This window comes from Arachis hypogaea, chromosome 20 (genome assembly GCF_003086295.3).
Source record: "Arachis hypogaea cultivar Tifrunner chromosome 20, arahy.Tifrunner.gnm2.J5K5, whole genome shotgun sequence".
In the NCBI taxonomy this organism is placed as follows: domain Eukaryota; kingdom Viridiplantae; phylum Streptophyta; class Magnoliopsida; order Fabales; family Fabaceae; genus Arachis; species Arachis hypogaea.
The window spans coordinates 32342595-32356786 of NC_092055.1; the positions used below are offsets into that span (position 1 = coordinate 32342595).

Below are 14192 nucleotides of genomic sequence, written 5' to 3' on the forward strand. Positions count from 1 at the left end.
CTCCAGGGTGTGATTTTTCTTCTGCTATTTTTGATTCCGTTTTCAATTTTTTTATATTTATTTTGTGACTCCACATGATCATGAACCTAAGAAAACATGAAAAACAATAAAAATAAGAATTAGATAAACATTGGGTTGCCTCCCAACAAGTGCTTCTTTAATGTCAATAGCTTGACAGTGGACTCTCATGGAGCCTCACAGATGTGCAGAGCTTTGTTGAGACTCTCCAACACCAAACCTAGAGTTTGGATGTGGGAGTTCAACACCAAACTTAGAGTTTGGTTGTGGCCTCCCAACACCAAACCTAGAGTTTGACTGTGGGGGCTCTGGTTGACTCTTCTTTGAGAGAAGCTTTTCATGCTTCCTCTCCATGGTTGCAGAGGGAGATCCTTGAGTTTTAAACACAAGGGAGTCCTCATTCCATTGAAGGAATATTTCACCTCTGTCAACATCAATCACAGCTCTTGCTGTGGCCAGGAAAGGTCTTCCTAGGATGATGGATTCATCCTCTTCCTTTCCAGTATCCAGGACTATGAAATCAGCAGGGATGTAAAGGCCTTCAACCTTTACTAACACGTCCTCTACTTGTCCATAAGCCTGTTTTCTTGAACTGTCTGCCATCTCTAATGAGATTTTAGCAGCTTGCACCCCATAGATTCCCAGTTTCTCTATTACAGAGAGGGGCATGAGGTTTATTCCTGAACCAAGGTCACACAGAGCTTTAAAGATCATGGTGCCTATGGTGCAGGGTATTATGAACTTTCCAGGATCCTGTCTCTTCTGAGGCAATGTCAGTTGATCCAGATCACTTAGTTCATTGATGAACAAGGGAGGTTCAACTTCCCAAGTATCAATGCCAAATAGTTTGGCATTCAGCTCCATGATTGCACCAAGAAACTTGGCAGTTTGCTCTTCAGTAACATCCTCATTCTCTTCAGAAGAGGAATACTCATCAGAGCTCATGAAGGGCATAAGGAGGTTCAATGGAATCTCTATGGTCTCTAGATGAGCCTCAGAGTCCTTTAATTCCTCAGAGGGAAGCTCCTTATTGATCACTGGACATCCCAGGAGGTCTTCCTCCTTGGGATTCACGTCCTCTCCTTCCCTTACAGGTTCGGCCATGGTGCTTATGTCAATGGCCTTGCACTCTCCTTTTGGGTTCTCTTCTGTATTGCTTGGGAGAGTACTAGGAGGGATTTCAGTGATCCTTTTACTCAGTTGGCCCACTTGTGCTTCCAGATTTCTAATGGAAGACCTTGTTTCATTCATGAAACTTACAGTGGCCTTAGATAGATCAGAGACTAGATTTGCTAAATTAGAAGCATTTTGTTCAGAGTTCTCTGTCTGTTGTTGAGTTGATGATGGAAAAGGCTTGCTATTGCTAAACCTGTTTCTTCCACCATTATTAAAGCCTTGTTGGGGCTTTTGATCCTTCCATGAGAAATTTGGATGATTTCTCCATGTTGAGTTATAGGTGTTTCCATAAGGTTCACCTAAGTAATTTACCTCTGCTATTGCAGGGTTCTCAGGATCATAAGCTTCTTCTTCAGAAGATGCCTCTTGAGTACTGTTGGATGCAGCTTGCATTCCATGCAGACTCTGAGAGATCATATTGACTTGCTGAGTCAATATTTTATTCTGAGCCAATATGGCATTCAGAGTATCAACTTCAAGAACTCCCTTCTTCATAGGCATCCCATTACTCACAGGATTCCTTTCAGAAGTGTACATGAACTGGTTATTAGCAACCATGTCAATGAGTTCTTGAGCTTCTGCAGGCGTTTTCTATAGGTGAATGGATCCACCTGCAGAAGTGTCCAGTGACATCTTTGATAGCTCAGATAAACCATCATAGAATATATCCAGGATGGTCCATTCTGAAAGCATGTCAGAAGGACACTTTTTGGTCAACTGTTTGTATCTTTCCCAAGCTTCATAGAGGGATTCACCTTCTTTCTGTCTGAAGGTTTGAACATCAGCTCTAAGCTTGCTCAGCTTTTGAGGAGGAAAGTACTTGGCTAAGAAAGCTGTGACCAGCTTATCCCAAGAGTTCAGGCTGTCTTTGGGTTGAGAATCCAACCATAATCTAGCTCTGTCTCTTACAGCAAAAGGGAAAAGCATGAGCCTGTAGACTTCAGGATCTACTCCATTAGTCTTTACAGTATCACATATCTGCAAGAATTCAGTTAAGAACTGAAAAGGATCTTCAGATGGAAGTCCATGAAACTTGCAGTTCTGCTGCATCAGAGAAACTAATTGAGGTTTCAGCTCAAAGTTGTTTGCTCCAATGGCAGGAATGGAGATGCTTCTTCCATGTAAATTGGAATTAGGTGCAGTAAAGTCACCAAGCATCTTCCTTACATTATTATTATTTTCGGCTGCCATCTCCTTTTCCTGTTCGAAAATTTCTGAAAGGTTATCTCTGGATTGTTGTGATTTAGCTTCTCTTAATTTTCTCTTCAGAGTCCTTTCAGGTTCTGGATCTGCTTCCACAAGAATGTTCTTATCCTTGCTCCTGCTCATATGACAAAGAAGAAGGCACAGAATAATAATAATAATAATAGAGATCCTTTATACCACAGTATAGGGATCCCTGTGTGAGTAGAAGAAGAGGGGGAGACAAAGAATGTAATATAATGGAAGAAACACAACTGTGAGGATGGCAGAGATGTGAGATGAGATGTTAGGATATGAATGAATAAATAGAATAAGATGGGAGAGAGAGATTTTCGAAAATTATTTTTGAAAAAGAGTTAGTGATTTTCGAAAATGGTTTTTGAAAAATGTTAGTATTTTTCGAAAATTTTTAAAATCAAAAATAAAAATAATTAGTTAATTAAAAAGAAATTTTTGAAAAAGAGGGAAGATATTTTCGAAAATTAGAGAGAGAGAGTTAGTTAGGTAGTTTTGAAAAAGTTTAAGAAACAAACAAAAAGTTAGTTAGTTAGTTGAAACAAATTTTGAAAAGATAAGAAGTTAGGGAGTTAGAAAAGATATTTTGAAAAGATATTTTTGAAAAAGATAAGATAAGAAGATATTTTTGAAAAGATATGATTGAAATTAGTTTTGAAAAAGATTTGATTTTTAAAATCACAATTAATGACTTGATTCACAAGAAATCACAAGATCTGATTCTAGAACTTAAAGTTTGAATCTTTCTTAACAAGTAAGTAACAAACTTGAAATTTTTGAATCAAAACATTAATTGATTATGTTATTTTCGAAAATTTGGTATAAAAATAAGAAAAAGATTTTTAAAAAATATTTTTGGAATTTTCGAAAATAACTAAGAATTTTGAAAAAGATTTGATTTTTGAAAAAGATTTTGAAAAAGATAAGATTTTCAAATTGAAAATTTGATTTGACTCATAAGAAACAACTTGATTTTTAAAAATTTTTGAAAAAGTCAACTCAATTTTCGAATTTGATGAGAGAAAAAGGGAAAGATATTTTTTTTTATTTTTGAAATTTTTATGAAAAACATGAAAAATATGCAATGCATGAAATTTTTAGATCAAAACAATGAATGCATGCAAGAATGCTATGAATGTCAAGATGAACACCAAGAACACTTTGAATGTCATGATGAACATCAAGAACATATTTTTGAAAAAATTTTTAATGCAAAGAAAACATGCAAGACACCAAACTTAGAATTCTTTAATGCTTAGACACTAAGAATTCAAGAATGCATATGATAAACATGAAAAGACAAAACAAAAAATCATCAAGATCAAACAAGAAGACTTACCAAGAACAACTTGAAGATCATGAAGAACACTATGAATGCATGATATTTTCGAAAAATGCAAGATGCACATGCAATTGACACCAAACTTATGATATGACTCAAGACTCAAACAAGAAACAGAAAAATATTTTTGATTTTTATGATTTTCTAATTTTTTTGGATTTTTTCGAAAATTATATGAAAAAGAAAAAATAAGGATTCCAAAATTTTTAACATGAATTCCAGGAATCTTGCGTTCTTAGTCTAAAGCTTCAGTCCAGGAATTAGACATGGCTCACTAGCCAGCCAAGCTTTCAATGAAAGCTTCGGTCCAAAACACTAGACATGGCCAATGGCCAGCCAAGCTTTAGCATGTAATTCAGATATGACATGCCTGACATACTCATTCCCAAAGGAATAGACATGGCTTTACAGCCAGCCAGGCTTCAACATGCTTCATGAAACACTAGAATTCATTCTTAAAAATTTTGAATAAAATTTTTGAAAACATTTTTAAATTTTTTTTCGAAAACAGATGAGAAAATTTTAGAAATATTTTTGAAAAAATTTTTGAAAATAAAATAAAAAGAAAATCACCTAATCTGAGCAACAAGATGAACCGTCAGTTGTCCAAACTCGAACAATCTCCGGCAACGGCGCCAAAAACTTGGTGCACGAAATTGTGATGTCCAGGCACGAACAATCCCTGGCAACGTGAGCAACTTGGTATGCGTAATCGTGATTACACTTTAATTATGTAAAATTCATGGCTCTTTCTTTCCCTGGCAATGGCGCCAAGAACATGGTGCCAATACCATGGTTCACAACTTCGATACAACTAACCAGCAAGTGCACTGGGTCGTCCAAGTAATACCTTACGTGAGTAAGGGTCGAATCCCACGGAGATTGTTGGTATGAAGCAAGCTATGGTCACCTTGTAAATCTCAGTCAGGCGGATATAAAACAGTTATGTGGTTTTCGAATATTAATTAATAAAAAGTAGAGATAGAGATACTTATGTAATTCATTAGTAGGAATTTCAGATAAGCGAATGGAGATGCTTTTCGTTCCTCTGAACCTCTGCTTTCCTGCTATCTTCATCCAATCAGTCTCACTCCTTTCCATGGCTGGCTTTATATGATACATCACCACTGTCAATGGCTACTTTCGGTCATCTCTCAGGAAAATGATCCAATGCCCTGTCACGGCACGGCTAATCATCTGGAGGCATCACCCTTGGCAATGGCTTCATCTTATCCTCTCAGTGAATAATATGCTCACGCACCCTGTCACAGCACGACTATTCATCTGTCGGTTCTCGATCATGCTGGAATAGGATTTACTATCCTTTTGCGTCTGTCACTAACGCCCTGCAATCGCGAGTTAGGAGCTCGTCACAGTCATTCAATCATTGAATCCTACTCGGAATACCATAGACAAGGTTTAGACTTTCCGGATTCTCTTGAATGCCGCCATCATTCTATCTTATGCCACGAATATTCTGGTTAAGAGATCTATGAGATATTCATTCTAGCTTAATTCATGTAGAACAGAAGTGTTTGTCAGGCACGCGTTCATAGGGGAGAAGGATGATGAGCGTCACACATAATCATCACCTTCATCACGTTCTTGGGTGCGAATGGATATCTTAGAAGTGAAATAAGATGAATTGAATAGAAAACAGTAGTACTTTGCATTAATCTTTGAGGAACAGCAGAGCTCCACACCTTAATCTATGGAGTGTAGAAACTCTACCGTTGAAAATACATAAGTGAAGGTCCAGGCATGGCCGAGATGGCCAGCCCCCTAAAGCATGATCAATAGTCTCCTAAGTTGAACAATAGATTAAAACTGAGACCAAAGATGCCTAATACAATAGTAAAAGGTCCTATTTATAATAAACTAGTCACTAGGGTTTACATGAGTAAGTAATTGATGCATAAATCCACTTCCGAGGCCCACTTGGTGTGTGTTTGGGCTAAGCTTGAGTGTGGCACGTGTAGAGATCCTCCTTGGAGTTGAACGCCAGTTTTAGTGCCAGTTTGGGCGTTCAACTCTGGTTTTGGCTCCTTTTCTGGCGCTGGACGCCAGATTTGGGTAGAAAGCTGGCGTTGAACGCCAGTTTACGTCGTCTATTCTTGGCCAAAGTATGGACTATTATATATTTCTGGAAAGCCCGGGATGTCTACTTTCCAACACAATTGGAAGCGCCCCATTTCGAGTTCTGTAGCTCCAGAAAATCCACTTTGAGTGCAGGGAGGTCAGAATCCAACATCATCAGCAGTCCTTCTTCAACCTCTGAATCTGATTTTTGCTCAAGTCCCTCAATTTCAGCCAGAAAATACCTGAAATCACAGAAAGACACACAAACTCATAGTAAAGTCTAGAAATGTGAATTTAACATAAAAACTAATGAAAACATCCCTAAAAGTAACTAGATCCTACTAAAAACATACTAAAAATAATGTCAAAAAGCGTATAAATTATCCGCTCATCACCGGGCGCATAGCGTCTCATAATCTCAGTACAATTACATTTCAGTGGTTTTCAGAAAACATTTTCAGTATACATGGATCCATCATCTCATTCAGAGTCCTTGACTCATCGCAACCACTATCAATTCACATTCCAGTTCTAAACTCTACAGTTCATCATTTCTCATGTCACATACCAGTCTACCTTCACACGCCATCAAACCATCCTCAGTACACCCGAAACCTTAGCCTCCGTTTTCTAATTTTTCATAATAATCATCAACTAAAACCCTTAGGTTATTTCCCATGTTCTTATGCTCAAAATCAAGCCCAAAAGTCTGAAAATGGTGTTATAGAAACTTACAATCTTGTTGGAAAGGTGAAATAATTGAAAACAAAGTTTAAAATTGAGAAACAGGGCGTGTGCGTGCGCACGCCCATAAGAAGTTTTAAAAAGTGTGCGTACGCATAGAGGTGTGCGTACGCACAGGTACCAAAATTCATAATGTCTGTTCGCTCGCACAACCTGTGCTGGCGCCCTCAACAGACTGGCCTTCCCAACGTGTTCGTGCGCACAGGGCTGTGCGTACGCACAGGTCTGTGCGTGCGCACAGGTTAAAATTTTTGCAGAGGTGTGCGTGCGCACAAGGCTGTGCGTACGCACATACCAGAAATCACAAAATTTTGCAACTTTGCAGAATTTCAGATTTTTACACCAATCTTTGAATGATCATAAATCCCTCTACAAAATTCTAAATTTTACAAACTTTATATCGATTCGAAGATTTTTCAATAAACTTTAATTCTAAACAACTTTCAATAAATTTTGAAAACCGAAGCAAAAGTTATGATCAGACAAAGTTCACCAAAAACCAACTTTTATCCAAACTCACAAAAATCTCAATTTTCCAACCTTCATAACCCAAACCAACCAAAACTACATTAACTCTATCCCATATCAGATTTTACCATTTTCCATACTTCAACTTACCACTCCAATATATATAACCATCATTTCACGTTATCAAGTACATAATAATACCCTTACTAACCATCATTTTCATCAATTATCAATATCAATCTCCAAAATCATGCTATCAACATCAATATAGCCATTTATCAATCATTCCAAATCATCAATTATCATGCATTATCATTGCAACACTTTCACCAACATAACCAAGGCTCATCAATTCATCATAATTTATTATACCTTATCATTCAACAACTCAACAACCATTTTAATTCAAACCTATCCTATGGGCTACTAGCCTAAGTGTCCATGAATATTATATACTACATAGAGGAAATCGAAACCATACCTTGGCCGATTCCCAATATGTCCTTAACCCCAAATGAGCACAATGACCATCAACAAGCTTTCCAACACAATCCAAGCGACCAACAAGTTCCAATAGCTCCCAAACTCACAATTATTCAAGCTATATATACATAAATCATCACAAATTAACCTAGAGTTTCATTTAAACATAATCTCACAAGGGTTTAATGTCTCTTACCTTGTCCCACAGCTTTGGTAGCCAAAATTCAATGCTAAGCAAGGATTAGAGTGAACCTAAACATCCAAAATCACAAAAACTCATTTAATCAAAAGCCCTAAAAACTCAAAATTTTAAAGAGAAGAACTGAGGGGGATTCGAGCTATTCTTACCAGTTTGTTGGGTGAGTGATAAACCACTATTTTATGGTTTATCTTGTGCTCAATTGAGTGGTTTTTATCAACTCTTTACCTACTTATTCATACTATTTGCATGTTTTATATTTTCCTTCCTGATTTTGTGCTATGATTGAAAACATGCTTCTTGGAGCTTTAAATTTGCTAATATTAATCCTCTCTTATTACCATTAGATGCTTTGATATGTGTGTTAAGTGATTTCAGAGATTACAGGGCATGAATGTCTTGGAGGATGAAAAGGAAGCATGCAAAAGTGGAAGGAATACAAGAAGTTGGAGAAATTGCTAAGCTGTCCAGCCTGACCTCTTCGCACTCAAATGGCTATAACTTTAGCTACAGAGATCCAAATAATGCAAATCTAGTTGCGTTGGAAAGCTAACGTCTGGAGCTTCGATTTGATATATAATATGCCATATTTGCTCTGACGATAGGCGACGCGAACGTGTGCTCCACACGGACGCGTCGCAGTGACGAAAATCAGCGTGGCAGATTTCTTCTCCAGCGATTTCTGGGCTGTTTTTGACCCAGTTTTTAGCCCAGAACACACAGATTAGAGGCTATAAAGTGGGGGAATACATCTATTCATACCAAGCTCACAATTCATAATTTTTAGGATTAGATGTAGTTTTTAGAGAGAGAGGTTCTCTCCTCTCTCTTAGGATTAGAATTAGGATTTATATTAGGATTTAGAATTTCAACTTCTTCTCAGGTTCAATGTTCCTTTAATTTATTTTCTACTTCTATTCTATTACTTTAATTGTTATTTATCTTTTCAATTTGTCTTATGAACCATTCATGTTATGATTTTCTTAATTAATATTATTTGAGGTATTTCAGATTTAAGATTGCTTTGCTTTATTTATATTGATGCTTTTAATTCAATTTAGATATTTTCCTCCTTTTGGCTTTGGTTAAGTAATTGGTAACGCTTGAGTTATCAAATAAAGTAGTGGTTGAAATTGGGAGTTGCTCCAATAACTCTAGTCTTTCTATAAGAATTGACTAGGACCTGAGGATTAAGCTAATTAATCCACTTGATTTACCTTCATAGTTAGAGGTTAACAAAGTGGGATTAAAATTCAATTCTCATCACAATTGATAAGGATAGGACTTCCAGTTCTAATACCTTGCCAAGAGTTTATTTTATTATTACTATTTTATTTTTCTTATCATTTAACATACTGGTTTCTTACTTTCAAAACCCCTAATTTACAAGACTCATAACCAATAATAAGAACACCTCCCTGCAATTCCTTGAGAAGACGACCCGAGGTTTAAATACTCGGTTATCAATTTTTAAGGGATTTGTTACTTGTGACAACCAAAACGTTTGTAAGAAATGACTTTTGTTGGTTTAGAAGCTATACCTACAACGAGAATTTATTCTGAATTCTAGACCACGCAAAAGTTCCTCAGTTCTTTCAAAATGGCGCCGTTGCCGGGGAATTGCAAACGTGTGCCTTATTATTAGTTATTGTAAATATTTGCTTTTTGATTTGTTTTTATTTTTATTTTTATTTTTGCTTTTTCATAAATTAAGAGGTTATTGGTTTTTATTTAGTTATAAAAAAAATTTCAGATTTTTATTTTAAAATTTTTATCTTATCTTATCTTATTTCAAAAATCAAATTTCAAAATTTAAATTTAAAAATTTTCAAAATTTAAATTTAAATAACCTTTTAATTTAAATTTGTTTTTATTTTCGTTTTTAATTTTTATTAGCTACCATGAATTCTCACCCCTCTCGATTTGAGTTTGGTTCTAAATCTGTTGAAAGGAGTGGAAGCAATAACAGGAATATGCATCAAGGTCTAAGTAATCAAAGATGGATGGAGCCAAGAGGATCTGATCAACCCTTTAGGCAATAACACCCTCCAAGATATCATGGGCAAGGACCACTCTACAATGCATACCAAGCTGATAGATATGGTGGACCCCCTTGTAATTACCAACAAGCCCCACCCTGTGCTTATAGACCATCCTCTCAACGTAATTTTGAACCACCAAACTCACAAGCCCCTTTACACCATTTACCTCCATATGACCCTAACCCACATCCACCATACCAACCACCCTATGAACCGAATGAGCCATACATAGATCCACCCCAACCTCCATTGGATAACAATACACTCATCTCTAACATCATTGGTCTCACCTCTACACTCTAAAATCTTATATCCCGCATGAACCAACCATCTACCTCCAATATTCAACCCTCAAGCTCTAGTGCACTTCCTTTTCAACCACATAATGATCTTTTCATTCCATCACCACCCTCCATGGAATAGCACCCACATCCATCAATCCAAGAGCAAGATGATCCCAATTATGCTATTGATATGGAACAGGAAAGAAGGAATCATCTTCGCGAATCAATACTTCATAAAGAGCTAGAGGAGGCCCTACGGGTAAAGGTAGGAGAGACCCTTAAAGATGAAAGAGTAGTTGAAAGGAGTTGTCATGGAAAGAAAACCATCGAGGATGAGTACGATTTTATACTTAAATAACTGGACAAAGCAGCAATTATTAAAAAGGAAGAAGTGGTTGCAGACTTAAGAGATGCTGTACCTCCATGGAAAAGTCAAGACATAGAGCCTCCTTCCAAGACGGTTCAATTTGATGTTGAGGAGGCTGTACAACTTCCAAGGCATGTCATGGTTAAGGACTTGGAAGAGGTCGATCAAGAGATGGAGATTCAAGAAAAAGAAGCACAACCACCCATGCCCTTGGTGAGCAATGAAGAAGAGATTGATGAAGAACTGAAGATTGATGGTTTAGAAGTTATAGTAAACTCTCGTTGCAAGTATAGTTACTAAACCAAGCAATCAACCTTTCTTACAAACGTTTTGGTTGTCACAAGTAACAAACCCCTTTAAAATTGATAACCGAGTATTTAAACCTCGGGTCATCTTCTCAAGGAATTGCAGGGAGGTATTCTTATTATTAGTTATGAGTCTTGTAAATTGGGGGTTTTGAAAGTAAGAAAGAAGTATGTTAAATGATAAGAAAAATAAAATAGTAATAATAAAATAAACTCTTGGCAAGGTATTAGAACTGGAAGTCCTATCCTTATCAATTGTGATGAGAATTGGGTTTTAATCCCACTTTGTTAACCTCTAACTATGAAGGTAAATCAAGTGGACTAACTAGCTTGATCCTCAGGTCCTAGCCAATTCCTATGGAAAGACTAGAGTTATTGGAGCAACTCCCAATTTCAACCACTGCTTTATTTGACAACTCAAGTGTTACTAATTACTTAACCCAAGCCAAAAGGGAGAAAATATCTAAATTAAATAAAAAAACATCAATATTAATAAAGCAAAGCAATCTTAAATCTGAAATACCTCAAATAATATTAATTAAGATCATAACATGAATGTAGCATAAGCCAAATTGAAAAGATAAATATCAATTAAAGTAATAAAATAAAAGTAGAAAAATAAATTAAAGGAACATTGAACCTGTGATGAAGAAGAAATAATCCTAAATCCTAAAACTAAATCCTAAGAGAGAGGAGAGAACCTCTCTCTCTAAAAACTACATCTAAAACTAAAAATTTTGAATTATGAGCTTATTATAAATGGATGCATTCCCCCACTTTATAGCCTCTAATCTGTGTGTTCTGGGCTGAAAACTGGGTCAAAAACAGCCCAGAAATCGCTCGTTGCGAATTCAAACACGCTGATTTTTTGTCAATGTGACGCGTCCGTGTGGAGCATACGTTCGTGTCACCTATCGTCAGGGCAACTATGACATATTATATATCAAATCGAAGTCCCGGATGTTAGCTTTCCAACGCAACTAGAACCGCATCGTTTGGACATCTGTAGCTCAAGTTATGGCTGTTTTAATGCGAAGAGGTCAGGCTGGACAGCTTAGCAATTTCTCCAACTTCTTGTATTCCTTCCACTTTTGCATGCTTCCTTTCCATCCTCTGAGCCATTCCTGCCATGTAATCTCTGAAATCACTTAACACACATATCAAGGAATCTAATGGTAATAAGAGAGGTGGTGCACAAAATTGTGATCATCAATGGCGCCAACAACTTGGTACGCACAATTGTAATCTCAACTATTTATCACAACTTCGCACAACTAACCAGCAAGTGCACTGGGTCGTCCAAGTAATAAACCTTACGTGAGTAAGGGTCGATCCCATGGAGATTGTAGGCCTGAAGCAAGCTATGGTCACCTTGTAAATATCAGTCAGGCGGATTCAAATAGTTATGGAGATTTGATAATTAAAACATAATTGAAATATAAACTAGGATAGAGGTACTTATGTAATTCTTTGGTGAGAATTTCAGATAAGCGTATAGAGATGCCTTTCGTTCCTCCTGAACCTCTGCTTTCCTACTGTCTTTATCCAATCATTCCTACTTCTTTCCATGGCAAGCTTTATGTAGGGCATCACCGTTGTCAATGGCTACATCCCATTCTCTCTGTGAAAATGGTCCAATGCGCTGTCACTGCATGGCTAATCATCTGTCGGTTCTCGATCATACTGGAATAGGATTTACTATTCTTTTGCGTCTGTCACTACGCCCAGCACTCGCAAGTTTGAAGCTCGTCACAGCCATCCCTTCCCAGATCCTACTCGGAATACCACAGATAATGTTTATACTTTTCGGATCTCAAGAATGGTCATCCATGGGTTCTAACTTATACCACGAAGATTCTAATATCTCGGACTCGGTCCTCTGTATTAGATATCTAAGAGATACTCATTATAGCTTGTTTGCATGTAGAACGGAAGTGTTTGTCAGGCACGCGTTCATAAGTGAGAATGATGATGAGCGTCACATAATCATCACATTCATCATGTTCTTGGGTGCGAATGGATATCTTAGAGAAGGAATAAGCTTGAATTGAATTGAAAAACAATAGTACTTTGCATTAATTCATGAGGAACAACAGAGCTCCACACCTTAATCTATGGTGTGTAGAAACTCTACCGTTGAAAATACATAAGTGATAATGGAGTTCATTGGTCTTGGCCCCAGAGGGGGAACCAGAAGAACCAACCTCTGAATACAGTAGTAAAAAGTCTTATTTAAACTAAACTAGTTACTAGGGTTTACAGAAATGAGTAAACGATGCATAAATCCACTTTCGGGGCCCACTTGGTGTGTGCTTGGGCTGAGCATTGAGCTTTACACGTGTAGAGGTCCTTCTTGGAGTTGAACGTCAGTTTATAACCTATTTCTGGCGTTTAACTCCACTTTGCAACCTGTTTCTGGCGTTTAACTCCAGAATGCAGCATAGAACTGGCGTTGAACGCCAGTTTGCATCGTCTAAACGCGGGCAAAGTATGGACTATTATATATTTCTGGAAAGCCTTGGATGTCTACTTTCCAACGCAATTGAGAGCGCACCATTTGGAGTTTTGTAGCTCCAGAAAATTCAATTTAAGTACAGGGAGGTCAGAATCCAACGGCATCTGCAGTCCTTCTTCAACCTCTGAATCTGATTTTTGCTCAAGTCCCTCAATTTCAGCCAGAAAATATCTAAAATCAGAGAAAAACACACAAACTCATAGTAAAGTCCAGAAATATGATTTTTAATTAAAAACTAATAAAAATATACTAAAAACTAACTAAATCATACTAAAAACTATGTAAAAACAATGCCAAAAAGCGTATCCGCTCATCACAACACCAAACTTAATTTGTTGCTTGTCCCCAAGCAACTGAAAATCAAATAGGATAAAACAAAGAGAATATACTATAAATTCCAAAATATCAATGAAACTTAGCTCCAATCAGATGAGCAGGACTTGTAGTTTTTTGCCTCTTGAATAGTTTTAGCATCTCACTTTATCCATTGAAGTTCAGAATGATTGGCATCTATAGGAACTCAGAGTTCAGATAGTGTTATTGATTCTCCTAGTTCAGTATGTTGATTCTTGAACACAGCTACTTTATGAGTCTTGGCCGTGGCCCTAAGCACTTTGTTTTCCAGTATTACCACCGGATACATAAATGTCACAAACACATAACTGGGTGAACCTTTTCAAATTGTGACTCAGCTTTGCTAAAGTCCCCAATTAGAGGTGTCCAGGGTTCTTAAGCACACTCTTTTTTTTGCTTTGGACCTTGACTTTAACCGCTCAGTCTCAAGCTTTTATTTGACACCTTCATGCCACAAGCACATGGTTAGGGACAGCTTGGTTTAGCCGCTTAGGCCAGGATTTTATTCCTTTAGGCCCTCCTATCCACTGATGCTCAAAGCCTTGGATCCTTTTTATTTACCCTTGCCTTTTGGTTTTAAGAGCTATTGGCTTTTTGC

The 14192-nt window shown here is 37.1% G+C and overlaps 1 protein-coding gene and 1 non-coding gene across 2 annotated transcripts in view; one reads left to right on the forward strand and one right to left on the reverse strand.

Annotated features, from left to right (window-relative positions):
• LOC140183026 (uncharacterized) overlaps nt 1–14192 on the reverse strand; it is an 82693-nt gene that overhangs the window by 51779 nt on the left and 16722 nt on the right. The gene's annotated exons all lie outside the window — the stretch shown is intronic.
• On the forward strand, nt 1882–1989 carry LOC112787341 (small nucleolar RNA R71). Its single transcript, XR_003194759.1, has one exon. It is a non-coding gene; the product is annotated as a small nucleolar RNA R71 (small nucleolar RNA).